Genomic DNA, 27,397 nt, shown 5'->3' on the forward strand with positions numbered 1-27,397 from the left:
AGGGGGAGGGGGTCATAACTTGGCAGTTACTTAACATATAAAGTCAACAGCATTTCAATACTAAAAAATATTTAATCATTGAGACTGAACATCTCCAATAGTTCAAATGTCAGTTAAAGCCACCTGATCCTATACTGAGGGCCCAAAACTCTGCTTTCCTTTACACTTCTGGGGGTTTATTTATTTTGATAACTTGGAAAACCTCCTACATATCCTAGTCAGGTCATGCTGTCCCTACACTAGCTCACCACTTCTTTAGTTATCCAAACTAATCTCTTCTAAGACAACAATACAAAATGGATCATAGGATATCAGATTTTAATAGACTATCAGAAGGAAAAAATGCTTATTGATTCTGGTTTTGGGGTTTTTTTTAATTGATAATTTTAGTGATACTTCACAGCAGCTGCATCAGAGCAGCTAACAGTGCAATGGAAAGATGGATGCCAGTTTATAGAAAACTCCTAAACCAGCTTTGATCTCAGAGAAATACTTGTGTAACAGTGCCATTGATCTGTTGGGAACTGCCAGACAGTGCAAAGAAACAAACTCGCAGTACATTCAAAGAATCTCTTACCTCCATTGGTAAATGCTCCATTTCAGTATGTTAATTAACCCGTCTTCCAGTTCTTCGCTACTGCTGTCAAAAACATACTGCTTGAACTAAAAAACAAACAAACAAACAGAACATTTTACTAAGAGCAATATCTCTAGAGCTTTTCAGTACTCATGCTCTTCATTCTCTCTTCCTGCATCCTAATAACAGGCCTATCATGTCCTCTCCAGTAACTATACACGTATAGTTACTGAAGTAACTACACATATATACCACCTACCACCATTCTCCTATCTGCCCTCAGTTCCTGCACTGCAGTTTGCAGCTTTCTGCATATATAGCAGTCTGACACCTATTTTTTCAAAATAAAGTGAAAAAATACAACTTCTTGTGCAGCCAATGCTCTGGCAAGGCCGACATTGCCATGCTCAGACAAACTACCCCCATCTTCAGCAAGGAATTCTAAAATACAGCTCCCAGAGAACTCTTGTACACCCCCAGTCACCCATACCCTGGAGCCACCCATACAAGTATATGTGGCTGGATGGGTTACACCCAAGAGCACTGAAGGAGCTGGTAGAGGAGCTTAACAAGCTACTCTCCATCATCTATCAGCAGTCCTGGTCTAACAGGCAGCTCCCAGAGGATTAGGTTGGCCAATATGATGCCTTTCTACAGAAAGGGCAGGGAGGAAGAGCCTGGAAACTACAGGCCTGTCAGCCTGACCCCCATGCCAGGGAAGATCATGGAACAGATCATCCTGAGTGCGACCACACAGCACATGCAGGAAAACCAGGGGATCAGGCCCAGTCAGCACAGATTCGTGAAGAGCAGGTCCTGCCTGACCAACCTGACCTGCTTCTATGATATGGCTACCTACCTGGTTGATGGGATAAGGGAAAGGCCGTGGACATTGTGTATTTGGACTTAACTAAAGCATTTGACAAGTTCTGTGGGAGTGTTGATCTGCTGAAGGATAGGAAGGCTCTGCAGAGGAATCTGGACAGGCTGGATTGATGAGCTGTGGCCAACGGTATGAGGTTCAACAAGGCAAAGCACTGGGTCCTGCACTTGGCTCACAACAACCACATGCAACACTGCAGGCTTAGGAAAAAGTGGCTGGAAAGCTGCTCAGAGGAAAAGGACCTGGGGGTGCTGACTGATGGCTGTTGAACATGAACCAGCTTGCGTCCAGGCAGCAAAGAAGGCCAGTGGCATCTTGGCCTGTATGAGCAACAGTGTGGCCAGCAGGACCAGGGCAGTGATCATCCCTCTGTACTCAGCAATGGTGAGGTCACACTTCAAATCCAGTGTTCAGTTTTGGGCCCCTCTCTACAAGAGAGACACTGAGGGAAAGGGTCCAGAGAAGGGCAACAAAGCTGGTGAAGGGTCTGGAGAATGTGCCTTGTGAAGAATGGCTGAGGGAACTGAGGTGTTTAGTCTGGGAAAGAGAAGGCTCAGGGGGTACCTTACTGATCTTTACAATTACCTGAAAGGAGGTTATAGTGAGGTGGGTGTCGGTCTCTTCTCTCAAGTAACAAGTGCCAGGACAAGAGGTAACGGCCTCAAACTGCACGAGGGGAGGTTTAGACTGGATATTAGGAAAAAATTCTTCACAGAGAGGGTGATCAGGCATTGGAACAGGCTCCCCAGAAAAGTGGTGGAATCAGCACTCCTGGAAATGTTCAAAAACTGTATAGATGAGGCTCTTACTGACGTGGTTTAGTGGCAGTCTTGGCAGTCCTGATACAATGGTTGGACCCAATGACCTTAAATGTCTTTTCCAACCTAGCAGATTCTATGACCTCCAGAGTGTCTCTCAGCTCACCAGCAGCAACACAGTGATGAGGAGGTAGGAGGATATTCTGGCCTGAATATTCAAACACAGCTGATGCCCCCACGTAGTCTATATAGCTACCAAGAAGGAGACAAATTACAATAGGTCATGTGAAATTCTGCTGGTAAAATCTCATTTCCTTGCTACTCAGGAGATGAAATTCAAGAGACAAGGGGGAGAACTCTAAGACCAAGAATTCACTTTCTCAGAGCAAACATTACAGGTAGATCAACACCACCTAACGTTCTGAAATTCCCCTTGAAGCTCCTGCTAAACCTCTACCTTAGAACCGTTTGTTAAGAATCAGTCTATCTCCCCAGTATTCTTAAATCATTAGGGTATTTAAAAAACACCCTGAAAAACAACCAAAGTCTCCCTTTTTTTTCCCCTGATGACCTTTAGATGTTTGACAGAAAGAAAAGAGAATGCTTAGTTAGCCCTTCTTAAAGAAGCTTTGCATCCTTTTCTGTAAGTTTCAGAGAATTACAAACACAAAATCTACCACAGCTTGTGCAGGCAAGCCACGAAACTGAACTGGCTTTGCCTCAGATTCAGAGAGAAGGTGACAGAGCAAGTGGAGCATAAAAAATACATTCTCTGGGATTTTTAAAAATAGAAGTCACTAGTGCATGTGATGTGTGATATTGCATCTTTGGTACCACAAATTATCAATAACGCCCCAGTAATATCTTGATACCATAATGTGGCATCAAAATGGCAATGACATTCATTCCATTTAACAATGCAATACAGCCTGTATCACACCAGTTCTCCTTAAAAAAAAGACTACGTACTTTATTAAATAGAGAAAACGTGAAAAATTCTAAGTATTTGAACTTGTTCCAGCCTTAGTTTTAATATTTTGTATTTAGTAGAAGTCAAAGCAAAATACAGAATCCTATAAATGAAAATACAAAATGTTTATTTTCCCCCAGTCTTCCTCTAGCTGCTCATTTAACACAGTCTTCAGATAGTTTTTTCTTGTAGGTTGCTGTAGAAGCTTTGTGCAGCTCCACCTCTGATCTCTTCTTCCCTGTCCTCTTCTTTACACCCAGAGACCCGGCACCTGCCAACACAAATTCAGCCACCATCCACCTCTGTGCCAATGACTCATAGGTTTGCCCCTCCACCTGAGAACTGTCTTCAATTCCAATTTTATCTGTTTCTTGGACGCAGCCTTCAGCTGAAACTGTCAGGCCAAAACAGAGTTTTTGACCTGACCTGCAAGGCTAACAGCTACTTCCTGAGCACCCACAATGGCACAATCTGACTGTAAACCTAGACAGTATTTTTCATTTAGTTTTCTCTGGGTTCTCACAGACTTTGGCAAGAATATACACAAGACCTGCCAAGTTTTTCTGCATGTGGTTAGAAATATATTCCATCTATCCATATAGCTAAAACTCACCCAAGCTAGTATCGTCTTTTGTTTAAGTCACCGTGAGGCTGAAAAAGCATAATTCACTGCGTGCAGCAGTTCAGCATGGTGCTCCAAAGAACCAGTCTGTTATTTTGATCATTTCACCTCTCTGTCTGCATTCCCTGCAGAGACAGCCTGGACTACTGCATCAAGCGTAACTGTCTTGTTCTCCTTTGAAATCCTTTCACAGCTGTGCAGCACCAGGTATCACAGCATTCTGGTTGCAGAGCTCTCCAGCACTACAAATAAACCCTGGTTCTCCATAATTAAAAAGGTTAAGGGGTAGAAAAGAAATACTAATTAAATTCTGGATTGCGAAAACAATGTTGTAAAACAAGGAAACAAACAAACTTAAACTGCAATACCCAGGATACCTTCTTCAATCCATTATCCCAATTTTAAAAAGCAACATGACCACAACTCAGAAAAAGACAGAAGAATAGACTACTTTATATCTGGAATTATTAATTACATTCTTTTAAAACCTTCACAGTTATAAAAAATTATATTAATGTAAATAACCACAGTTACTTAAATATGGTTAAACAATGACCTAATTTCATGGGCTCAGGGCAAAACTCAACTATTATAATTTTCTTCTTGCCTGGTTCTCTAAGCCTAATATTACTTCCCAGACAGCCACTACAAGATTTGTTTCACCATTTCTAATAAACCTAATGCAAGGTATCTATGACATTTTAATGGACTAGATAAACAACCAGCTTAATAAAGCATTAAAACTTTTTTTTAATTAAAAATTAAAATTTAAATTTAGCACCAATAACTGGTCATCCATGCATCATGCTGATAACAACACATTTTAAGCTGATAACTTGATTATTCCCACTGAGCACGGAAGTCATTAATATGTTGCATTTATTTCTTTTTTTCTCCCATATTAATAGATCCTGTCTGTGATTCAATAATTCATCTTGAACATTTATTAATTAGCCTTATTCCCTTCTACCTTAGCACTGGTCTTTGTCCATCTGACAAACGACGTGTTACTTCTAAGCTTCTTCATTAAAAAGTTTAACATGAAAAGCTCCGTGAGCAGCACAGTTAAGAGCTTGCTTTCCTTCTCATGTGTCCTTCATCCTTGGCCACAATAATCCCCTACCTTTCATGGGCCCATGACTAGGCAAAACAAATCACTCACCCTGCAGGTATGATGAAGCTATATCCACAGCAACTGGCCAGCTGCTGCAAAACAGACCTCATGCTAGCTGACCTGTGTATTTTAACTCCCAGTATGGGCACTACTGTGTTTTCTCTCTTCAGCCACCAATTTACACTGGACAAAAACCCCATCATCTTCAAGATCCCACCTCCTCTTCCACATTAGCCTGAATTGAGCAATGGTTTCAACAGCAAGTTGCGAAGAAAGAGGGAACAGAACATGAGCAAACCAAACTGCTTTACTTCCCTTCTGCAAAGCCTTCCCCTAAAAAGAAAACCCACATTTTAAAAGCTATGATTAGAAGGGAATGAAATAACTGGCACAAGCGTGACTGCCTTTGAGTGAAAACCACGAAAATGCAGCATTTTGATGAAAAACAAATGCACTACTACCAACGAGAGTGGACAGTGTAAATCAGCAGTTAAGCTGTCCATTCACTACCAAGCCACCTTAACAACAGTGATGAAAGATAAATACCTCTAACTAAAGCAGAAGTGATGTAACTAGAAATACATCTGCAAATCAACTAATTACTTACATTTTGCTTACAATTTTCAATTCATGTAATCAAACTATCTTTTCCTAATGATCTATTCTGAAAAAAAGTCTTCTGAATTTACATTAAAAAATGTAATGATCTTTAGTAAACTAGAAAGAAAATAAATTGCAACGTGCAGTATGTTGGCTTAAAGAACAAATTGCATAGCTTAATACATTCACCTTCTCATAATCTCAACAATTTATGAAAGGTGTGCTAGGTAAGAATTAGTAAAGTAGGAAAGGAAAGCTTACTAAAATAATTTTAATTCTGCCCAACTGAATAGGTTCTTCATAAAATATTAGGGCTCTTAATATACTTAAATATACTTCATTTTCCTACTTATACAAAGAATGCAGTATCTCTTTGAATTCCATGTCCCAAGCAATGACATCAAATGAAAAATAACTCTCAAATGGATGGATGAACTTGGCATTAAAATGTCTACAACGACTGTCATTACTGTGCCATATTCTGTGAATCAGAATAGTGTCTAAAAGAAAATTATTACAACTTCTCTCCCACCTCACGCGAAATTACTGCAAAATAAACTCTGATTTCAACAGAAATAAAAAATAAATCTAACTGTACATTCAGATTATTTTTAATATATAATTCTGTATTATTGTCCTCTGTAAATAGAACAGCACAATTTACAGAGCTGAGTTCCAGTACCTGCTCCAAGGTTATGATTTGACAAGACAGTAAAACCAGTTCAGACTTGACAGGCTGATTTTGTCTTTATGCCAAATAGTTACTGTCTTTCCTCCTACAGTAGGCATTAAGTCAGGAAATGATATATTGTGTACTCTTATTAAGAAACGTGATAGTTTGCCTACCTCATCAAAGTTACATTAGGAGATAAACTGACAGTAAATCTGATGCAGCATCAGTAGTCACAAAACCACTCCTTTAGTAGTTTCTACACTAGTATCACCTGTGGTGATAGGCTGGATGGGCCAAGATGGAAAAACAGTGACTCCCTTAGGACTTCCATGCACATTAAAGTTAATTTAGAAACCCATGGGAGTCCTGTATCAAAGCCTATTTTATTTTAGAACACCTAATGTTACAAACCTAATATAAAGTCAGCTGATTGGGGTTGACTTTACACTACGACATCTTTAAAAACATAATCCTTTATTTCATATTTTTTCCTGTGGTTTGGCTCCCAGTTTCCTACCATTTTCACAAAACAATTCAAGACAAGCATTACAGCAAATAAATTTATTTTAGAAGTTTGATTCTTTGATTTGCAATGCAAAAGAAAAATCTAAAAACTATGGAAATACAGAACACTGATTTCACCTTCTCATAATTTCTGTCCACTGCCACTCACCAGAAAAATGTCACAGATTCTTCTTTTTTTCTTCCTTTGTTCATGAGTTTCTGACTATAGCTCTTCTAAGACCCTCCCTGCAACAATTCTTGTCCACAAAGCATGCATTAATTTTAAAGTCAAATCTGTATTAGTCTACTACAAAGCACAATTTAGTTATGGTTGTATGATACAAGCATAAGGCTGAACAACATTTAAGCAGACTGCCATTGCAAGCAATGACCTAACATGGACACAGGAAAGTATTTCAGAATGTGCTTTAAAGCTTTTCAAGAACATACTGTATCAAATACCTACATGTCAGTTTGGTGCAAGACTTCAAGCTCTTGCTGCTTACCTTCATACTGACCAGGTGAGAAAGAGCTATACTTTTCTCTGTCAACCTCAGGCAGCACCTCCAGCAAATTATTCCCTGCTCATCTCCAAATCTAAAAGCATCAAGTTGAAAAATTCCTAGCTTTGTAAGTTTACTTAGCTATTACCAAAACCAGTCAAGCACCAGACTTTAGTGCTCTACCCTTGATGTCCCTCACCTTCTTTTCTACCATTTGAGCCTGGAGCAAACCAGATCTGACCCAACAGCTACTAGGAAAAACAAACAATACAACAAAACCAACCAACCAAGAACACACACTTCCAACCCAAAAATAAAATTAAATCACTCCCTGCTTTCCTTCATCTGCTTTAGAAGAGAACAAACTAAACACAGTACTTTATGTGCTTTTGTGCTTTTTGATGGACAAATGTTCAGCAAAAGAAGCTTCTGAAGAAACAAGAGTCAAGTAAAGAAGGCTGACCAGTAACAGTGGACAACTGTGATGGCAGCTTGAACAAACTGAGCACAGCTCAGCATATATGGTATATGAAGAATGGGTATCAGTAAGCACATTATGTATTATTAGCAGCAAAGTCTTCAAAGGATTTCCCTCTGCTACCCTTGGAGACTTGCTCCCACCCACTCCATGAACAGTCATCTCTGTGCGGGCAGCTGGGACGGGCAAAAAGCCTACCACCATCACAACAAACCTTTACGGGTATTTTGGAGGCTACTCTATGAATTTTTTGGGTCGGTTTGTTTGTCTTCAATTTAAACCGCAACATTTCACCGATTTAAAGCAGTACGGCCTCCACAAACAGCTGCACTGATACCTCTGAAAGACTAAGCCAATATTAATATCTAACTCTGACGAAGTGAGCAAAGGCATAGCAAGAATTTCAGCCAGCTTTGGCCATGAAACTACACAGTGTCTTCCACACCATCAACAGCTTCAGAAGTTCCTTCCCCAGGTGCTCGTTCTCATCTTCACAGCATCAGCTCATCGCCCCTGCAACACTGCCAACACAGTTCTCGTGGGACAGCATTTTAAAATGAATTCGTTACCATTTTAGAATACTCTATTTTTGCAGGGCTTGATCAGATCACTTCCTTATCCTGTTTCAGAGCACAGCTCCACAAATAGCAGCACAACACAGCAATGAGGAAAGGAAGGTGAGCAGCAGCACAACACAGTGGATCCTCTAACCAGCCATCCCCCAAGCATGCCCATCTCCTTAGGCCATGGCCTCAGTGCAGCAAGGCAGTTTAAGTGGCAGGGTGATAGAAACTGTCCTTCTCACAGACATTCCTGAGGTAAAATACCCTCCATTTCTTCCTTATATTTAGTTTTCCAAGTTGAAAGGGGATGGAGACAGTACTCCTCCTGCTCAGGGAAGGGGACAGTCCCAGCGCCTGACTGCCAGCCCAGTCTAACCTTTCCCCTGCTCAGCAGGGCTTGTCCTGCCCCCTCCTTACAGCTCAGCTTCCCAGGGACGCAACCGCTCACCTGGGAACCCGCCCTGGCAACCCGGTCAGGGATGTTTCTTTCCTGAAGGAGGCATGGGAGGCTGGAAAGCCAAGTGGCTTCCAGCAGCTCTCTGCCCCAACAGGCCCAGAAGCATCTCACAGTTACCAACCAACAGATCAGTGTTGGGGAACAGGAACTATTTCTCTTAAAGGAGCGCTCTTCTGCTCCCTGTCGTGGAGGAAGAGAGACACAGGGCTGGTGCTGCTTTCCCCCTCGCTATACTGCCAAAATAGAAGTTGCTTAAAGAGTCGCTATTAGACAGATGTAACAGCCTTATCAAATTCAAGTTTTGCTTTTGTTTATTCTGCGGCTTGAAGGCTTTGTGCCCCTCTGTCAGTTAAACTCTGTGTGCCATTTAACTGGCAGAACAAGGTTGCTGCATGAGAAACCACTGAGTAACTGACACAAACCTAAAATGGCATAGCTCTGTTTCTGAAATTACACATTCAAAATAGAAGAAGTCTAATGATCACCTTCAGTAGCTTCAATGGGAATACTTGAAAGGTTACATCAAAACAGAGCAGTAAACTGATTTCTGAATTAGCTTGAACTGTCACCAACAATATATAAACAAATTTTGACAATGTTTTATATGGGACAGGCTTTGTTCACTCCTTTTCTCCTACTGTTTCCTTGTCATATTTAGTCAGAAATTCTTGTACTAACGTTTGGTTACCATTAAATCCCTTATACGCTACTTTCAAACTTGCTACAAGCAAAAAAACCTATTAAATACAACATAACACATCCAGTGGAAAAAGACCCAACAACAGAGAACCAAAGTCATCAGAGGCTTTTCCGTACCCTGCCAACAGCGTAGCTTGTTTGTTTTCAAACAGGTCCTAGTTTTCTATCTTAGAAGGACAAACTGGTAGCTGACCATACTAGCCAGTCATAAGAATTCATCCTTCCATCTAAACTCTTCTCAGCTTTTACACCTTTCATGAGTTAAAAGGCAGGTACACAACTTTGAGAGCCGGTAGTCACCAACCCAAATCCAGACCAAACATCTGTAGCATTAGCTGGCATTCAGACATATTTCAGAGCCATTCAATGTACTTTCCACAGAAAAGATCATCTCTTATGTAAAATTAACAGCAGGTGAAACTCAGTAGCTCAGAGCTTCTGCCCCAGCAGCAAGGGCTTTCATTAGAAAGAGAAGTCCAGCCTAACAGAATGGCCATGAACTTGGAAATCCAATCCTTGAGGTGTAATATTGATCCCAACTGTTAAGATTTTCCCTCAATGCTGTTTTACATGTAAAGCAGTAAAATACAGATAGTTGGTCCTAGAATTATCCAATAGCTGGTATAACCTTAGAGTTTGCCCAGAAAAATTCAGAAATACTGGTAAGGGAAACTTTTTATCTTATTTCCAATAAAACTGCTTGCAAAATACAAAGTTCAAGATTCTTAGTACTGAAAATGTTTCCAATTCCAAAACTTCTATAGAAAAATCCATTAAAAAAAAAAAAAGAAAAAAGATAGCACTGGAACCATCTAACGAAAACCAGAACTGATTTCCTTTCAGTCTGCTTTAGCATTTGCAACTTTTGTTCCGCTTGTAAGTTGCACTGTGAGGTTTCATTCTGTTCCTTATTTCTCTGCCTGTTCTTTCCAAGAATAGTGCTGTCACCAATTTCCTGCTTGAAGTAAACACAGTTGGCTCACCTGACTTCTCCCTGACCCCAGACTACATCAAAATTATTTCCCCCCTTTCTGATTTTTTTTCTTGTATACTCTCTGTTGTATACTCTTATTACTTAGAATGTTCCATGTATTGTTCTTTGAGGAAAACAATTTGTGCAACAGACTTCTATAAATACCAGTGACACTGCATTACCAACATACCAACTGCTTTTACTAGAAATGAATGGATAAATATTTAACTGCTATGTTCATACTTCTACAGCTATGTAGTTTTCCATACACAATACTTCAGGAGATGCATACTATGAATGAAAGTGATCAAAAGGTGTCTGGTAAAACACTAGAGCAAGCCAAAATTAGCAGATGCTTAACAAACAAAAAAGCACATGTCTTGCCAGACAGAAAACACACAGTGCATGAATGTTGGCAAAATGTAAGGACATACTTTAGTGGTTTGCCTAGCTGTGGCTGAAAAACACAGAAGTAGCATTTATTCAGAAACACGGTCTGGTCATAGCAAATTCACAGGGACAAGAAACAGTGGCTTTTATGTGGATTTAACCAGTCAAGCTGTGTCTCACTCCTGATCTAAAACAGCAAGATTGTGACTTGAAAGTTCCTATATAGGATCCTATATCCTACATACAAAGCATTTGAAGGTTGCTATATAAACAAACTTTTAATTAAAAAAAAAAAAATTTAAATCACATTTTCCAAGCTGCTTCACCAGGAGGGAAAATAAATGCAAGATTAAATAATTTGTAATTCAAGAAACTCTTTAAGTTAAGCTCATAGTTTAGCCAAAAGAGAAACTGAATGTGCTGGTACTTCACACAGGTACTTATTTTGGCTACAAGCTCCCTGAGCCCAGGGCTTGGCAGAGGTACCTGACATACAACAGCAGGCTGGCAAAACAAATACCCATCAGGAACAATTGCTGGTCAGCGGACAGATGCTACTCCTCTATCCTGTCATGAAAACAATTAAAGCACTAAGTGAGACTGTATTTTTCCATATGGAGGAAAAGGGTGCAACCTTCCACCTTAGTTAACAAGAGGATATATTCTGCCAAGCCTATCCCACAGTCTGTAGGGATGGGGGCTGAGAAAGAATGAAAGGATTTCAAGACAGAAAACACAAAGCATCATTATGCTTTGAAGAAGAAGGCAGGGGTGAGAAGCACCTGTCCACATCAATAGTAACTTCAGACACTGAAACAAGGTCAACAGCACAAGAATTGTCAACCATTTATTATAATTCTCACACTGAGGTCCATTTTTGTAACCAGTTTAGCTTCCACATTTGTTCAGGACAGCACCCAGGCCCAGAGAGGGACGCAGACACCAGTATTAAGCACTGCATTAAGAAACATTCAGGTGCTGCCTCCTAAGTTGGTGCAGACAGCTAGGTTCCCTTTAAAGAAATAACACCGCAAGAGTCAGAGCCTAGGCAGGACTCCCGTAACTTTACCTGCAGCAGCTCAAAACCTTGTCACTCAGTAATCTGCCCCACCTTTCTGCCAGAATTTGCTTTCCTATATATCTCCACAGCCAGCCAGATTGTTGTGGCATACATATCCCATTCTAATCACAACAAAGTCCACCAGGACTTGTCAAGAGTCTTCCTCAGTGGAGAGCTGAGTAGCAAAATCAACAAGGAGAGCTAGAGAGAGCAATGGATCTCAATTGCCACATTTCTCCCTGCTTGGGAACTGTGTCCACTATGTGGGATAAAAATGCAAAAAACATCTCCAGAACTGGGCTTCAGAACCCTGGTACTTCCAAGGGAAACATTAAAACCAAAAAAAGGAGAGTGCCAGGTAACAGTTTCAGATCCATTACTGCAGATTCCCTGGCTTCAGAAGAGACACCTGCTCATCTGAAACCTGAGAAGAACCAGTGCTGTTATTTTTGAGGTTTTCCTGAACTAAGTTCTATAGCAATGGAATTAAACTGAACCAACAAATGTGTTGTCTGACACATTTTCCAAAGAAGTTTCGAAGACACATTCCGGCTGCTGTGTGCACTTTACTGTTACTGATTACGGTGCATGCCAAACCTTAACTGGGCCAGTTGTACCAACTGTAATCTGAAGTGAAGGTTAACAGATCAATTTTCTTGATAAGTGTTAATTCAAGAACAAAACTAGTACTTTCACATATTATATCAGCCAATTCTTACCAGGTTTGTAGGACTGTATTTAATATAAGGGAAATTTAAAGCCTTCCAAAGAATGAGCTCAAATGACGTAAAAATCTGATTTTTATTGATTACTGGAAAAAATTAAGAATTGATTTACGCTGCTTACAGGGGGAAAAGAAAAAGAAAAAAAAAAAGAAAAAGGCAGGAAAAGGAGAACAAGTTGGTCCATCCACAGAAACCGTCGACTAAGATTTACAGCTGTACTCTTACACACCAAATCGAGGTAACTCAGACTGTGACTACTGGCAGAGTCAAATGGAAGAAAGAGAGTAAGATGATTCTGTGTTTCATTCATGCAAAGTATTCACAAAGATACAGCCAGAGCCTGGATTATTGTTCATTTGCTACAAAACACTATTTTCAGTTCTAATGCTCTATGAATTGTTGACTGAAATAATTAAAACTATGCTGAAGTGATGCAGAGGGTTGACCAATGTACTGGGGGGTGTACTGGGGGGGTGTACAGGGGGGTTGTACAGGGGGGTTAGAGGAATTCCATTGCTTAAGCATAGGTACTGTCTGTACCTATCATGCCTAGTAAGCAGAACAAAGGCAGTAACTATTGATAAGGAAAAGCAGACACTTGGTTCTATTGACAAGGAAAAGCAGACACTTGGTTCTATTGACAAGGAAAAGCAGACACCTGATTCTAACCGATAAGCATCTATTGATAGGGAAAAGCAGCCCCCTGAATCTGTTAAGGCGGAGAAGCAGATGGTTTATGGCTGGGACCAAACCCTAAGGCCATATGTGTGAAGACTAAAAGGTGAAAAGTTCAAGAAGAGGAAGACTCATTTACTTCATCTTGAAGACCCCTATCCACAGGAGGAAGACTCATTTACTTCATCTTGAGACCCCTGCCCATGACCAGAGGGGGCACTGCGCAGGTGCAAAGGACCTTCTAGCTCATTGTAATACGAAGTGGGGATAGGACATGAATATGTATAGGCGTATGGTGCAACCTTATAAATGTAGAGGGAAACAACACTGAGGCACACATGACTTTGAGGAATTATCCCCGTGCGTCTCAGTGCTGAATAAAAGCATACCTACTTTACAACTTTAACAAGTTGTGGAGTCAATCCGCACATCAGAAGTACCTGATTTACTCCTCCACAAACCCAGCATTCTTACATCCTGAAAAAAGACATAAATTGCCAGCAAAACACAATTTTACTGAACTAGATTTGGACAGGGACAGTTATCCTTTAGCAAAGGCCAAGCAGCTTTTTCTTCACAATCAAAATGCTAAGTAAAAGATATTTTAGGGATGAAAATGTAATACATTCCCTTCCAAAGTAATAAAGATCACACCCAGTAGCATTCCCTGTTTGCTTTGAGTCCAGCAAACAAGGAAAAAAGTGTATGAGGGTTTTAGCTCAGGCTTTTCCCATGTATAAAACAACAATAAGCTGACTGAAAACTCTGTAAAACAAAGCAAACCCTAGTAGAAGAAAACAGGCATTTATGGACACTTTCTTGATGAAACAGAAGACTTCAAACAAAAGTTTGTTTACCTTTCAATGAGAAGAACCCATTGCAAGAACGTAAACGGGAAGTTGGCTTAAACACTTCAGCACAAACGACCTCTTTACTTACAATAACAACATGACTGTAAATTCCCCCAATTATAATTTTTTAACATGTTATGCTATGAAATTCCTCTTCGAAGTGGCATGTCCGCGGCACATAATCATTAAATAAAGTTTTCAAGTTAAGTTCTATTTTGCTTAAAGCAACACCAAACAGAAAGAAAAGCTTATCCACGAGGGCGCTTACACATCATGCAAATTCTGCCGTTAGCGTCCTGAGGTATTTCACCCCTACAGATGGCAACAGTCGTCGCGACTGTCATCTGCGGAGAGCAGGCACCGCGTAGCTGCGGTGCCCAGCCTCACACACATACATACATACATACATACATACACACACACACACACACACACACACACACACACTGCCCTGCGCACACACCGCAGCGCACACCCGCTGCTCCGAGCAGAGAAACAGGATTTTTCCCGGCTCGGTTCGGTTCGCAGTGGGCCCGCAGAGCCAGGGCTGGCAGCAGCGGCCACCGCCGGTGGTGGGGGAGGCGGCATTACCGCCCTCCGAGCACCAGGAAATAGCCGGCAGCTATTCCTAAGGTCGGCCAGCAACTTTCCACACCGCACTAAGAAACGACATTAAAATATATAAATAAATGGAAACCCACACGAGCACCGTTTCAAACGCTGGGAGAATCCGGCATTTCTTAGGAAGGCAAGCAGGGAGAAGGCAGCAACGCCTCCGAGTGCCCCCCAGCACCGCGGCCGGTACTCGAGCTGCACTTCACGGAGGGGACTGGGTGGACGTTATTTCTGACCTATTTTCGGCACCGCCTCACAGCGATAAACAATCAACAACGGCGACGCGGTGCCCGGGCTGAAACTTCCCCCGACACAAGCCACTCCCGACGGCCACATGCCGCCCCCCCCGAGGGGACGCCGCGGCAGGCGAGAGGCCAGAGGGGACAAGGCGGGGGGCGGCGTCGTCCCCTGCCCCACGGCTGAACTGGTACAGCCCCTGGACGGCCACCAGACCCCCGTTCTGCCTCGCCGCTCCCCCCTTCCCGAGGCCAGGCTGCGGAGAAGCTCTCGGAGTTTTGCTGCCGAGGAGCGGGGTCAGCCTGACACAAGCCCCCCGACCACCATGCCCGCGGCGGGCACAGGCAGGACACAGAGGGGTGTGTTTGGCGCCCGCCGGCCCCCAACGCAGCCCCACGGGAAGGGCCAGGACGCGCTCCCGCCGGGCGTCCCATCCCGCCCTGCCCCTCGCCCTCAGGGCCCCCGTGCCTTTTCGCCGCTCCCCCCAGCACCGACCTGGGACACAAAAGCGTGGCCGCCGCTGCCCGCCGATCGCCCGCCGCCTCCTCCTCGCCCGCGCTCCCTTCGGAGTCCAGGCCGCGGCAGCACCGGGATGGCGTAGCGCAGGCATCCGACGCCAGCGCCTCCTGCTCCCGCGGCGGGCCGTGCCGCCGGCGCCCGCTCTGCACTGGGCGGGGAGTGGCGGGGGGAGGAGGGGGGCGCTAGGCGCCGGCCGCGAGCCGCTTCCTGCTCCCCGGCGCTGAGGGGCGGCGAGCGCGGCAGCCTCGCAGCTACCGCCGGGGGACTGCGCTCCACGTTAGGCAGAGGCCGCCGCCGGCGGCGAATCCCGCGGCAGCCGCATGCTCGGCTTCTGCGCCGGGTGTTCCGCGCCGCCTGCGGCTCTGAGGAGTCAACCGCGCAGCTCCCGCGGCCGGTGCTGGCAGCCGGAGCCCCGGCTCGCTGCGCCGCTGCCTCCGGCTCGGGCTCGTGCTCCCCCTGCTGCCCCACCGGGCCGGGGCTCGGGCTCCTCCTGCGGCTCCGCGGGGCCAGACTGGGGCGACCCCGGAGGGGAAAAGCCGGCAGCCCCCGGGGTGGCTGCCGGGCATGACCGGGAGGGTCGTAACTCATGGAGGGCTTGCCCCTGGCTGCTTTCCACCGTAGCTCCATTCCCCCAGAGCCCTCTTCATGGCGCGTACTGGAAGGCGGAGGAGGCCTCTCTCCTCCTGGGCACCTAGCGCGCTCCTTCGGGACCCTGTACCCTGGCCTTGGCATGGAGCCCCCGGGCTGCTGTGTAGAGGCTAAGGGTGCTGTAGGGGTCGGGCCCACCTGGCCGAGTGCGGGAGTGGTGATAATGAGCTGCTTTTCAGCCCTTACAGGGAAAAAGTTCTCGTTTCCGCAATACCGTTTTATCAGTACGTGATAGCAAAATACAAGTAAATCGGCTATAAGATGCACTAATAAAATTGATAGTCTTTGAAGGGGAGACATGCTGGGTACTGCAGTTATTAACAAGTGTGATGCATAGCTTGAAGTTAGTTGGCTCAGAGAACTGCCAAAAACAAAATTATGGTCTATCTGTAAAAAAAAATAATAAAATGCTGTTCTTTCACTTCCAGCAGCTTGCCTTCATCTGAAAAAAAAAAAAAATTAAAAAAATAAGCTTGGATGTGGAGAAAACTTGGATAGTTTTTCAGACTCCAACGTGGGCTTTCTATCTGAAAGCCGAACCCAAGGCTGTAGCTTGTTTTCACAGAAAAGAGTGGTTGCAAAGCAGTAGATCTGCTTTAATTTAGGGAGTCTTTCAGGCCAGTCAGGTGGCCAGCAATGTTGAATTTGATCCCTTAGTCTGCAGATAGGGTTCTTTCCGTAATTTTGTCTCTGAGTGATTTGGCATCCAAAAATGCAGAGAAGTAATTAAGTGTGACAGCAGGAAGCCTGAGTGATGCTGGGATAAATGACAGAGGAATGAGAAGCTGATCACCATGAAGTACCAAGACTGGCTTTGTGAGACATTGTGAGAGCTCTTAGCTCCTGTATGTTTGTGTGGCATCAGATTGAGGCTGTACTGATCACTGCCAGCAGAAATTTACTGCCGGCTGAACTCACAGCTATCTGGGAATTTAATTTTTGTGAAAGAAATCCCAGTTCACAGGAGGTTAATGGTTAAGATGAAACCTGCATCTGATTTATCAGGGCCATGCAAGTGCCTCCAGGCTTTTTAAAAAAGTAGTTTTGAAAGCATCGGTATTGATCCTTGAACCAGAAAACACATGACTGCTGTTTCGCAGTTTTTTGCCCTGAGTTGTTTCAGGATAGGCTTGGGTAACTGCTCTGTGGTCCCATAGGCTTGAGTAACTGCTTTGTGGTCCCACAGAGTGAGTTCTGACATACCAAAAACATACTGGAGCAGTTTGTGTGTGGCTCACAGAAGGCCCCACCACGCCTAACCATGGCACACCTCAAACTTGTCTCAGAAATACAGGAGTTTTGTACTAACTCAAGTTAGTAGTTTTGTAGTACTGGTAGTTTTGTACTCCTAAAAGATGCTCAACACCAGATAGTGCCTGTGGATCAGGAGCCAGATTTTCCTGAAGATACTCTGGTTTCTGAGTAGTCCAAAGGCCAGGCTGAGAGTTTGGATGGGCTTTATGTATTTGCACAGATAAATACTGGTCTGACTCATTATTTTTGTTATTTTATCTCTCCTAAGCCTTGCCTGGACTTCTATTAGGAAAATGTATCCTGCAAGCTTCTTTCCCATTAAATGGGGGAAGCATTTCTTGGCAACAGTCTTTTCCTCTGATATGAGCAGAAAACTGGCAGCTTGTTCCCATAAATGGCAGAGCTCCCATTAGAGAAATCTAATTTGCTCCCTCACCAAAATCCACTTGTGAAGATCTGCCATCAATCAGCCCAACTGCTGATGCCTTCTCTTGCATGTGGCAGTGAATACTGCCTTACTGGATGGGGTCCACTGCGCCCCTCATGGCATTCTGGTGCCCCCCTATTTGTTCATGTAAAGAAGGATAGTCAGATAGCCCTTCTGAGTGAAGACAACCTTCTGGAGCAATCTCTGCACAAAGCTGCGTTCATTTCCAGAAACAAAGTTTGAGTGCTGTATATAAAAACATAAAACCAAAATGGATACCCCGCTCAAGACTGATGCACTGGTAAGCATTGCAGTTCAGAGATACTGACTGGGAAGTTATGGATTACCCTCACTAGCAAGATCCGTAGAGACGTAATTCATTGCTTAGGTATGATACAGGAGACCCTAGAAGCCCACTTCTGCTATTTGAGTTCTGCTTAAGCTCTCTTTCTATGGGAAATTAAATCCTAAGCTCATATTGCTGAGTATTTTCACTAGTACAGGATTTTTTTTTTAAAGAATAGTTCCCAGATTTATGGGTATGTGTGTATGGCTCAATACATCACTAATACTGGTCTGTATCCTCCAGATAGCATCAAATGTGTACAGAATAGGAAACAAAAGCTGTGTAGCTACCAGAAGATGAACCGAGAAGCAGGACTGAAGCCAGATGTGATACTATGTGAAAGCAACTGCACTGCTTCCAGTTTCAGGGCAGCTCTGAGCAGTGATAACCTGGGGATCTCTCTACATCACTCCAGTGCGTAGTATAGCAAGCACCCTGTGAGAGAAGAGGCAGGATGGAGCCTTGCAAGTCTCGGGAAATTGGGTGAAGCTTAATCTTGGTTCCTGAGAGAAGAAAACACAATGGATCATCTGGCGAGGAAGCTTGGGAACAGTGTGCACGAGTGATTGGTGTATCAGAAGGCCATTTAGGAGAGTCTGGAGTAAATAAACAGAGAAAACAGTCTTGCTGAGAAATCTACAGAGGTAGACAAAGAGAAATGTTGAATCTCAGAAAAATTGCCAGGGAAGAAAAAAATTGATACAGAATAGGGTGACAAAGATTGTCAGATTTTGAGTCAACATTGTATCATAGTTCATCTGGCTAGGATTTAAGATGGAGTTAGCGTGAGTTGAGGAACGCTTCCTGACAGAGAAGCAGCTGTTGATTGTGCTTCCTTGCTGTCAAAATATGGAAAAATGCTGAATGAACGTTCAACTGATTGCTCAATGAAAATAAAATTCTAGACAACTGCCAGATTTGGCTGTGTGCCCCAAATGAATATCCAGATATAGGATACACAGCACTGAGCATGTTCATTTTCAGATAACAGATTTGTGAGAAACATCCTCTGCAATGGCTTTAATCATAAGAAAACATAGAAAGTAATTACATCTTGAGAACATTTTGATAACTGTGTGTTGAAAACAGTGAATGAAAAGATGCTTTTGTGTACTGCAAGGGACTGCAGAGTTCTCATCAGAAGATATAATTACAAAATCATAATTAAACTAGTATGCTGCTAAAATAGAAAGCATTACAATTGCAATGTGGATTTTTGCTTTAAAGAACTTGATCAGTACAATCTAAAATTAGCTTTTAAACTTTATTACATAATAAATGTGTGCAATATATATAGTTACGAGATTCACAGAAGGTTGGTTAAAAGCTCATTTTAACAGCCCTGATTGTTTCCTCATATGACAAATAATCAGATTTTTGATCATTTGGGGATTGCAAAGCAAAAGGGGTGAAGAATCATGAATCATGTATAGAGAACAATCTGGAGATATAAAAAGATGGGTACAGGATTTAAAGGGTTGACCTCCAGTTGTCAGCAGAGGCTGCTCAAAATGGGGATCTTGCTGCTGCAGCTACCTTCAGCTTGCATGCTGTTAGTTTAATGCAGAAATAAGGAACTTGCTTTTTTAAAACACTGCCTTCCAACAGTGATATAGGGAACCTTTCACACCACTCCTGTAGTCAGCTGTTTCAGAGGTAGTAACTGGATTTTAGCTTTAGATGCATTGACTTTAAATAAGGAGCCTTCAGGAGGTGTCAGAGTGGCTAGGGACAGTATTAAGTGCACGGACACGTGTTGGAAATGAGCAAGCAAAGATGGGAACAGAATTAATGTAATGAGATCAACAATAAGAGGCTGAAGTTGGGGAGGGAGAGGAAATGATGCAAAGGAAGTTCATTCAAAAAGGGAAAAGAGAAGGAGAGAAAGCACAAGAAGACAGCAACCTGAGGCTTGCAGAAAAAGATTTTAAATACACCATGTTAATTATCCTTCAAAAACAGGAGAAACGAGGATATGGAAGAAATACAATTAGTAGGACACTGGCACAAAATGCCTACAGTCAGTCATAAATGCTGGGAAGAAAGATTCTACAGAGAGATCTGCATTTAGTTTTGCTTTTCTTTAGAAGTTAGTAAAACAGAACTGCAAGAGTCAAGGGCACAGTGTATTAGTGTTCATCAAGTCAAAGCCAGTAGGGTAAAAAAATAATTCTGAATCTCTTAGCTAGGACTTACAAAAGTAATCTGCTTGAAAATTTGATTTAAAAACACTGATTCAAGAGAGGCTGCAGAAGACACATTTGCATTAACTTCCTCTTTAGCAAGTTATGACGTACCAAACCTAAGTATCTCAATCTAACCATTTTATTTCTTGTCCTTTGTAGGAAAGCAGCATTAGGATATAATTACACCTTCCACAGTGCTATAGCAGTACTTTCAGAGGAAGTTTTCTTAGACAGTGATGAGACCTAAGTGCCTGTTTGTGGGGTATGGGTATGCTCTTTCATGGAGCCTCTGAAAATGGTTTTAGAATCATAGAATCATAGAAGAGTTTGGGTTGGAAAGGACCTTAAGATCATCTAGTTCCAACCCCCCTGCCATGGGCAGGGACACCTCACACTAAACCATGGCACCCAAGGCTCTGTAACAACCTGGCCTTGAACACTGCCAGGAATGGAGCATTCACAACTTCCCTGGGCAACCCATTCCAGTGCCTCACCACCCTTACAGTAAAGAACTTCTTCCTTATATCCAATCCAAACTTCCCCTGTTTAAGTTTTAACCTGTTACCCCTTGTTCTATCCCTACAGTCCCTAGTGAAGAGTCCCTCTCCAGCACCCTTGTAAGCCCCCTTCAGATACTGGAAAGCTGCTATGGGGTCTCCACGCAGGCTTCTCTCCTCCAGACCGAACAGACCCAACTTTCTCAGCCTGTCTTCATACAGGAGGTGCTCCAGTCCCCTGATCATCCTCATGGTCCTCCTCTGGACTTGTTCCAACAGTTCCATGACCTTTTTATGTTGAGGACACCAGAACTGTACCTAATACTCCAAGTGAGGTCTCACGAGTGCAGAGTAGAGGCACTCTACCCTCTCCAGGTCATTCCCTGGTCCTGTCATGGGAGGGACGTGGCTCTCATGTCTCTGTCCCAGCTGCACCCACACTGAAATTTCCCCCTCATCTCAGCGTCCTCTGGGGCCAGGTCCTGCTAACACCCATCGGTGCAGAAAGTGCGCTTGCCTGCAGCCAGGTCAGTGGTTTTTACCTTGGAGCCTACTGACCTGGCTGTTGGAAGAATATCTCATAGCCTAACAGGTCCCACCTTAATACTGAGTCTTTTCACTTAGCATTAACAGTTCTCTTGTTGCAGTCTGTGTTGAGTACTGTTGATACTGATGTTCCCACTAGAAATCACTGCTTTATCATGTTGAGCTGCACAAGTTTAGGGCTATCAGCCATTCTCATAAGATCACTTCATTTGGTAACTGACGGTCACTGAATTCTTTCCAATTTTTTGTGGCATTTATATGGAAGAAAATACAGTGTTCAAGATGTAACCCTGCTGGTGCCAGATGGAGAGAGAAACCGTAGGTACTGTTGGGTTGGTCTGTGTATACAAGTCAAATGCCTCAAAACTTTTTAATTTGCATTTTGGCAATATCAAATGAGACCTTTAAGGATAACTTTATATCTCTTGCCAAATCCATGATATTTTGGAGTATCACAGAATGGTTTGGGTTGGAAGGGACCTTAAAGATCACCTAGTTCCAACCTCCCTGCTACAGGCAGGGACACCTTCCGCTACACCATGTTGCTCAAAGACACATCCAATGTTGAACTCTGCAAGGGATGGAACAGCCACAACTTCTCCAGGCAACCTGTTCCAGTGCCTCACTGCTCTCCGTGCAAAGATTTTTTTTCTAGTGTCTAATCCAAATCTTCCTATTTCAGTTAATGCCATTCCCCCTTGTCCTGTGACTACATGCCCATGTAAAAAGTTCCTCTCCAGATTTCTTGTAGACCTCCTTTAAGTATTTTCTCTCTTGTATTTGCTTGCATTTTTCTGAACTCTGTGTTTATTTCTACCATATAGCTAGTTTCTTTGTGCTGATTGTTTTTCTTAATTCGGATATAATTTCTAATATTCATTAATGTATTGTTTGGTTTTGCTTCTGAAATAGACATGAAAATTGTTAGGACCAAACCTAAAGCCAGTGATTAAAATATTCAACTAGATGCTTTTCCTCAACTTTCCATGTTGCTGTTTATCATTTTCTTTTCTGTACAGTATCTTTCCCAAATTTTTGTCTGATTATGTAGTATAAGATTTGCTGTTATTCTTTTTAGAATGCGAGTATATGGTTTTGAGAGCTAGGGAGCCCAGCAGTACAATAAATCCACATGAATTTATTCTACAGCATGTGACTGATGGTTAAAATGAGCTCTCAGCTGTCATAATAAGCTTGAAAACAGAAGAGAGGGGTATGGTGTAACAAGCATGAAGAAGAGAAGAAAAACCTGTTGGGATTCAATCATGTTTTGCTCAGTTGTTTGTGTTTGTCGAGGATTTAAACAGTCATGTATGCCCTGAGGCCACAGGCTTTAGGAACATGACTCCTGTACAGGTTTGTTGTAGGACTGGTACAAAAGAACCCCACCACTGGAATTACAGCCACGAAAAGAAAAGCGAAAAACCAAGACTTTATTGAGATTTGAAAGTGGAGTGAAGCCTATGCCTCAGATAATTACCTGATTTCCTGAAAATGCAGCTTTGTTGGTGGAAATGTGTTAAGAGCAATGTGTACCTTTTTGGTCTCTAACATCTTTCAGTCAACAATGAAGTTTCTAAAGCATAGAGTAGAACAATTGTAGATAATTTCAAATCTATTATAGTTGATTTTAAAAATATTTTAATATGAGGTTTTATATACAAATAGCTGTGAAATATTTTCTATTTCATTTTTCCTATTTTATATTTACTTAGAATGAGAAATTCACCTAGACATCCCAGTGGTCTTTCATTCATTTTTTTTTAAAAGCTGCTGTCAAGTTTACAACCTCAACTGTTAAAAAAATGCAGAATTTAAGTATGTTGCACAATGTCAGGTTGCTTATTTACATCTACCACAGCTGTACGTATATTTTGGATGAATTGATGTCCTGAGAGAGGAACAATTACTTAGATAAGAATATCTGAAATGTTGGGTTTATGTTTAAGATCCTAATGATCAAAACAATTAGAAAGGTATGAAAATGGAAATTCAGAGGCGAAATGCCATCCTGAAACAGCTAAGTTAAAAGAGACACCTTTTATGTTTTTTCTTTTTCCTAGTATAAGGCAGCATTCAGCAGACTCAGTGGAAATAAAGAGCTTTTGCAATAAAATATTGTTTTTTTTCATGGTTACTAGATGAGAAATAACTATTCTGAAGGTCTCTGGCCCTTGCATGCCATTAAAAGTCATTACAAGGTGAAAACGAAGTGCATCAGAGGGAAAATACTTTCATTATTAGTACAGATGGTCTACTTCCAAATTTCTCTAACCGTTGAAGTCTTCTCATCTCCACTGTGACTCTGAAAGTGGTATAGGTTTCAATTGCCCTGGAGAAAAGTGAGTATAAGGTTTGGGAAAATGAATGATGCTGTGTTGGAGTGCATCACCTTGTGTCTCTGTTAGAACATTTATTCATTTTTCTCTTCATCTATGTCACATATGAGCTGGTTCAGGTATCTGCCGAAGTGGAAAGCTATTAGACTCATTTTATAAAGCAGGATAAGCAAGAACATCACAAATTCTACTCACAACCAAAAGCCATACAAATACTGCTGCTTACAAATACAGAAGAAGGTTTTGCAGGTTATTGTTCAAATTTATGCTACTGTATTGCTTCAGACAGTTCTGACACAAAACTAATTTGGCAACCAACTAGTAAAATGGAAGAAAGGTCCTTGTCCTTTTCCATGTCTGCTACAAAATGTAATTTTTTCTCATCTTATTACAAGTCTCACATTATCTGGGATTTTAAATACCACCTTTCCTAGAAATATGAATATAAACACACACTCTTAGGTACTGTCAGTTCTTAGTAAACCAAATGTCTCTTGCTCCTCGACTTCTAAAAACAGTCTGGAAAACATGAGCCCCAAAAGCTGAGAAAGCTGAAAAGCAAATGAAATTCATCCGTGAGTTCATTTAAATTGCCAGATCTTCTGGATAATTTAAGTGGTACTATGGAAAATATTTTTTTTCAGGTAAGCAAAATAGTTCCAGGCAAGATCATGGCTTTTACTGTTGCCAGGACAAGAAGGTAAGAATAATTGGTTTTCTGCCTGCTTATGGATGCCCAGACATTGAGTCTAAGCATCTGTTTGTATTTTTTATCATAGCAGGTGTAGCTGAAATGGGCATTACCTTGGCTCTTCCCATCCAGAACCACAGGGCCAGCAGCAGGTGCCTTTCTCTACTGCTGGTCCAGATCCAAAGCAGGCTGCTATTAACCTCTCAGAGGATATATAGAAGGAGATAAATGAACAACAGGGTTTCTGCAAAGTATAGTACCTCAAAGTACACACAGAGCCCATCACATCCAGGTGTGTTAATTTCTTTGCAGACATCATGCAGTTAGTCTTCTGCATAATATAATCTGAATTAAGAGATCTTTTTCTGAATGCTTACAAAGCTTCCCTATCATTGTATACACATGTATATACACTGAAAAAGCTTATCTTGCCTCTGGTAAATCAAATTAACTGTTGCTAAAATCAGATCAAAAGGGTGTTTTCTTCACAAATTGTTGTCCATCCATCCTGTGCGCCTGGGACTGATACCATGCAACTACTTAGCTGGATACAAGCAAGATGCAAGTTTGGACCAAAGGGAGAAATAAAACATGGTTTTAATTCTTCAACGTCTTCACACTAAGGGGATTCTAATGGTGTCAAGGCAACTAGGCATGAGTCCAAGAATTAGGTAAAGAGGGTACAAAATACTAGAATTATAGTATGCAGATACGTCTATACTACTTACTGATGTGTGAGCTAGCACTGACAGCACTAATTTGCTGGGGTTTGCACTGAGTTAACATGAACGTCTCAGCCCCAGGACTGCTGCTAGTAGGTACACCTTTAGAAACCTGATAAATCTCATTTAGTGAAGGGCACATGCTTAAAACTGGGATGTCTGCAAAGATATATGTCCCAACCTCTCCTTCCATGCAGCCCTCCAGAAAGGCTGATCTGACCACTTGGTTCAAATGACCTCGTACTCAATTTAGACAAGGAAGAACGTAAGGGAGCTTGAGGGAGAAGAGAAGGGGAAAATGATCATCACCATGAGGTATGATAGACTCACCTATATTTATTTTTTAGAAAAGAATGTGAAATTTGTGGGTGGGTTTTGTTCCACAATCCCTTGCTGCTGCAGCAGTAGTCAGAGGATGTTTTCCCCATACTACAGGCCAAGTCTGTGCAGCCTTTATTCCTTGTTCATGCTATTATTCTGCTTACAGCGGTGATGGGAAAAGCCTTCCTGCAAACTGGCAGCAGGCAGTGGGTGAATGCAATAGTATCTTTTAATGGAAAGCATTAATGAAAAAATAAAAAGCTTCATGAAGCATACCCCAGCAAAGCATGACTTACTGTAACAGTCCTTAGAGATGTTTCCATACTTGTGGTATTAAGACATTATCCCCTCACTGCTGCTCTTTCTCATCCTGTTCCTTGAGATTAATAAAATGTAACTCTTGGATCATCAAAAATTCCAATGTATTTCTGAGTGTCTTTGATACAGAAAGTGTCTCACTATCACTGCAACTCAATATCTAGTTATATGACAAGACATGGGAAGGTTTTGCCTGCACAAGTGGGTGGCTTCCTTTCTTAAGTAAGAGCTTTCGTCTATGATCATATCTGAACAGCACAGTATTTATGAAGTTGTAGCATATTGAAGAGGGTTTTAAACAGTTACTGCTCTTCCTCTTGACGTCTAGGCCCTACCATTATGCTAATTTATATTCTTGAAGGATAATTCACAGATAATGAATGATTAATTTTCCAGTTGCTTTAATGGGAAAAACAGTTCTATTACAAAGTTTCACAATGTGCAGAAACTTACTCAGATTCAGCTAGCACAATGAATTCCTTTTCAAATAAGAAACATTACTTCTCAGTAATGGCTTTGTACTATGAGTAGGGAATTACACTGTCACTTTCCAAATTCTATTTTGCTCTATCAGGTTCACATGCAACAGGATCAAGTCCTTCTGTTTGTGACATGCTTCAAGGAGTGAGGTCAAAATAATGGAAAACCAGGATGTGACAAAGTTATATGTAAAGTTTCCATAATTTTTCACCTCAGTAGGACAGCTATTTCACTCACATTGAGCACCTGCAAAAATGCTGAGTTTAAATACAAACCAAGTACACCAGTGAACTGTACTTACACTGACTGAGTTTCAACACATTACTGATAAGCCTGAGAATTTAAATACATGCAGGTATTCCTTATCATCTTTGCTGAGATAGACAATGTACCTTTGACAGCCTTAAATATTTGGTGGCTGCAAAGCTGTTTCTTTGCGAAGGTACTGTGAAGAGGAAAACATGCCCAGTGCCAAACAAGAAAGCAAACAGCCCCTTTTGTTGTCAGTTGGCCAGGATCACACTCCACCACGGTACTCCAAGCACCATTATGCTGTCACTTGTCCTGCTGGCACATGTCAGGACAAGGCACCTGCAATCAAGGCAGCAGATGGTTCTTTGGGTCACCTAAACCAAGTTTGGCATGGACACATCATTTATGATGCTGCTAAGAGAGAACAAAATCTTGGCATGCATGGAATATAACAGATCTCTGGAAAATGAAGGCATACTGTATCCCGTTAATCCATTCACCCAGAACAGTATCCCCCAAGTTTCAGAATAATATTTTTTTCTATTAATGTGCTTTCTTGTTTCATATCTGGTGATACATATGCAATCAGTCCATAGCCCATCCATTTAAACCCAATTAAAGACAGCTGTTTGGGGAATATTTCAGGGTTTGACTATGCTTGTGGACAGCACAGCATGAGCTGCCTTGAAAACATCTGTGACTGCTGAGCCAGCAGTTGAATTGCCAACACTCAGTTCATTTCATTCTGTTTTGCCAGGCTCACAGAGTGAAAGCAACATATTTCTGAGCAGTGGTTAGCACAACGGTTAAACCCCCTAAAAGTTTCATCACTGCAGAAATTTCAGGTCCCCACTGCTGCAGTATCCCATTTTCACTGTGATATTTTCAAAAGGAGTGAAAGGAAGAAGAATGCAGACCTTCAGT

The 27,397-nt window shown here is 42.1% G+C and overlaps 1 protein-coding gene across 4 annotated transcripts in view; it reads right to left on the minus strand.

Moving 5' to 3' along the window:
- Positions 1-15,928, minus strand: part of FAM135A (family with sequence similarity 135 member A) — an 87,418-nt gene extending 71,490 nt beyond the window's left edge. For 2 of the 4 annotated variants that reach the window (XM_061358559.1, XM_061358557.1), the window contains exons 1-2: positions 15,423-15,926; positions 578-663 (exon numbers count right to left, since the gene is read on the minus strand). The gene's annotated coding sequence lies outside the window, so the exon portion shown is untranslated. Of the gene's footprint in view, positions 1-577; positions 664-14,776; positions 14,871-15,422 lie in introns of those variants that run through there. The other 2 variants (XM_061358558.1, XM_061358561.1) reach the window with 2 other exon arrangements.
- Between the last annotated feature and the right edge of the window lie 11,469 nt (positions 15,929-27,397).

This window comes from Neopsephotus bourkii, unplaced genomic scaffold, assembly GCF_033783945.1.
Source record: "Neopsephotus bourkii isolate Nb327-2 ecotype Australia unplaced genomic scaffold, CSIRO-AGI_Nbou_v1 NB_947, whole genome shotgun sequence".
Classification (NCBI taxonomy): Eukaryota; Metazoa; Chordata; class Aves; order Psittaciformes; family Psittacidae; genus Neopsephotus; species Neopsephotus bourkii.